The following is a 3,272-nucleotide window of genomic DNA, read 5'->3' on the forward strand; positions in this document are numbered from 1 at the left end:
AAATCACCGGCCCCCCGCCCCACTTTGACATCCCGCGAGATTTGGAGGCTACTTCCCAGGCAGTCCTCGCGAGATCAGCCTCGAGAGGGGCGGGGGGAGTGTCTTGACTAGAGTGACAGGGCGGGGCCCTGGCTAGGTCCCGCCCCTTCGTGACCTGGGCGGGGACTCAGCCCCGCCCATAACGTCATCGGTGGGTGCCCAGGGGAGCGAAGCCCCGCGCAGGGCCTCCCCGGGCGCGTCGCTCGTAGGCGGCTTCACCGAGCGCCTGCGCAGCGCGTCACCGGCGGGGACCTTCGGGCTTCCCTGCAGCCCCGGGGACAGGCCCGTGGGAGCCTCCCCCCGGCTCGGGGTTCGCCCCGCTCAGTCTCGCCCCGGGGCCTCGGACCGCCCCCCACCTCCCCCCCATGGGGCCTCACCCCCCCCCCCCAGCTGCTCCCCCTGGGGCCTCGGACCTGCCCCCAGACTCCCACTTTCTCCCCCTGTGGGACCTGGGATCCCCCTTCCCCCCTGTGGGACCTTTGGACACCTCTCCTACTCCCCTCCCCCCAATGGGGACGTGGACCCACCCCTGTCCCCACACAAGGGGCTGGATGTCTTTCCCCGGCCACCACTCAAAGGCCTCAAGGAAATGCCTTGAACCTGAATGACGCGGAGGGCGGGCTCTGCCCAGCAGCGGGGAAGTTGGAGGCAGGCATCAGCCAGGGGCAGAGTTAAGGGTATTCGGGAGCCTTCGCTGTAGCGTTGTCAACCCCAAGTGTTCAGAACTTGGGGAAACCCACCAAAATTATGAAACGGGCTTAAACATCAGGAGATTTTAATCATAACGGATGTTGGGTTCTTTTGATTTGCCTGCTGGCTTCTGAGGCTTTAGGCTGCACTCGGGTCATGGTTTCAAGCTTCTCTGTGTAACCGTGAGGGCTAGAAACTTTAATTTAAAAAATCTAAATAAAAGCTGAGACTCTTGCGTGACTCCTGGAGTTGGGGCTGTAAGAAAAGCATGAAATATTGTGAGACAAGACTTGAGATAAAATTGCAAGTGGTTGCAACTTTTGGCTGTGTTCTGGGGCGTAGCAGGAGCCAGCTGAGTTTCCTGGCTAAGGCTGCCCTGCTTCCTATGGCCCCTATTGGGTCTGGGAAGTAGAGCCTAGCCACAGTGCTTAGCACTACAGCCACACCCCTGATTTCCGCCGACATTGGGGGCTGGGAGTACAGCTGTTGTGGAGTCCTTGTGGCAACTCTGTACTGGCTTGTGCGGTCCCCTGGGTAGGGCATATTCCCCAGGGTCATTTTTCTCTGCTTATTGTGTGAGCCCTGGTGTGCAGTTTTCACACTCATCTGCATTTGCGTGCACAGATGTGAGGTTTGGTGCATGTCATCCAGTGTTCTTGTTAATTTTACAGGCGCTGTTCAGCAGACCCTTGGAAAACTGGCACCTAAGGTGCTGGGAACCTGCCAGGCACAGATCCCTCTGAGTGCCCATTGGGAGCTGAAGTCACTCAGCGTCTCACAAGATCAAGCATGATGCAGTAAAGCAGCCTAGAAGACATTGCCCTCCGTATGGGAAGAGCCGTCGTTGGACGATCCCACAGGCCACTTTATGAAATCCATCCCGGTCAGCCAATCTAGTCTCTTTTTCTTTCTGCTGTGGTGATGGAAGCGAAGGGGTGAGAGAGATTAATTAGGGCTTGTAAAGTGCTCTGGGACTCTCCCAAGGAAGATGCTTCTTGTAAAGTGCTAAGTATTGTTTTTGTCAGCCCAGCCTCAGAAGGGAATATTTTATAAAAGTGAATCTTGATCACTATCTGTTAGTAATAAATTATAAAACACTGCGTTTCTCTCCTGCATGCATTCTCTCTCTCTCTCAGCTCCCCACAGCAGGCTGATCCTGTTGCATGCTGGTAGGAGCGGCCTATTTCTCAAGATGTGCCTTTGTGAAGGGGGGGAGGAGAAGCTTTTTTTTTTTTTTTTTGGTCTTTGCCAGAATGATGCACAATAACAGCTCTTTGTACTTTAACGCTGTAGCATCTTTTATCTGAGAAGCTCAAAGCATCTTACAAACAGTAATGAATTAAGCCCCCTGTGGAGCATTTTCATCCCCTGAAAAACAGGAAATTGTAGCATTACCTGGAAATGTAATTTGAAGTGTCTAATATTTGGGAGCCTGTGCACCAGGGCTTGACTCTCCATTGCTTTGCACCTTGTGTGATCATTCAAAGCAGTGCAAAGTGCTTGTAGAAGGCTACCAAATCTGAGATGGGTTTTACATCTACCTTGCAATGGTGTAAATGACTACATAAGATATAGAGTACCAGGGGATCTGGCCCAGTGTAGTCCCCTGGCCCCCATTGTTGTAGGATTTGAGTGCCTGACAAACACTAATGGATTCATCCTCACAGCGGTGATGCAGAGAAGTAGGGTTATTATTCCCCTTTGAACAGATGGGAAATTGAGATCCAGAGGAATTAGGGCCTTAGCCCTGGAAACACTGAAGCTCCTGGGTGTAGGACCTGGTGGGGAGTGAGACAGGAAGTGGGGGTGCCAGAAAGGAGGAATGTGACGCTCATTGTATTACCCCTTGCAGCCAAAAGCAACACCCTGAGGCAAAGAGGAAGCCAGAGCAGCTGTTGAAGAACTGGGGTGATTTTAACCTAATGCAGACTACTAACCAGCAGGCATGTTCAGCACCCACTGTAGCTTTGTACAGCGCTATGCAGTGATCCACTCTGATGAGGTCTGGATCCAAAGGAAACTGTCACCAGTGCTTCCTTGGATGTCATGGAAAAATCTGATGCCACCTTGGATTCTAGATTTGGGAATCCCAGGGGAAGCCCTCACATTGAGAACCAACAGACGGGCAGATTAGAACCAGAGACCAAACCCTGTACTGCCCTTAAGATCCCTCCCCCAACCTGCCAGCACCACCTTTGTCTTGTCCATGTTGAGCTTTGCTGTTGTCTTCTTTAAGGGGGAATAAACAAGGCCTAGTGTGCCTGAACTCACTGAAACTGCAAACTGTCAACCAGGGGGAAGAGCAGTGAGTGGCCTGCAGCTCGGGGAGGGTGAACGGAGTGCACTGCTCACAGCAGAGCAGGGGCCGGTGCCACTTCAGTGAGTATCGATTCCTCTCCGCTCTCCACCATCCATGTGAGAAATACGGCTCCGGTTAGGCTGGATGTGTATGGTAAAGTTCTGATTTACAAAGCTCTGCTGGCCCTTAGCTGAGAGTCTCAGGGTGCAGGCAGTTAAAGAGCAATCCCAGTTATAAGTGCAAA

At 53.0% G+C, this 3,272-nt stretch overlaps 1 long non-coding RNA gene across 1 annotated transcript; it reads left to right on the forward strand.

Moving 5' to 3' along the window:
* The first annotated feature begins 206 nt into the window (after positions 1 to 206).
* LOC140902450 (uncharacterized) lies at positions 207 to 1,829 on the forward strand. The gene is made up of 2 exons (XR_012156070.2): positions 207 to 1,263; positions 1,401 to 1,829. It is a non-coding gene; the product is annotated as an uncharacterized LOC140902450 (long non-coding RNA).
* Positions 1,830 to 3,272: the final 1,443 nt, after the last annotated feature.

This window comes from Lepidochelys kempii, chromosome 24, assembly GCF_965140285.1.
Source record: "Lepidochelys kempii isolate rLepKem1 chromosome 24, rLepKem1.hap1, whole genome shotgun sequence".
Lineage (NCBI taxonomy): Eukaryota > Metazoa > Chordata > Testudines > Cheloniidae > Lepidochelys > Lepidochelys kempii.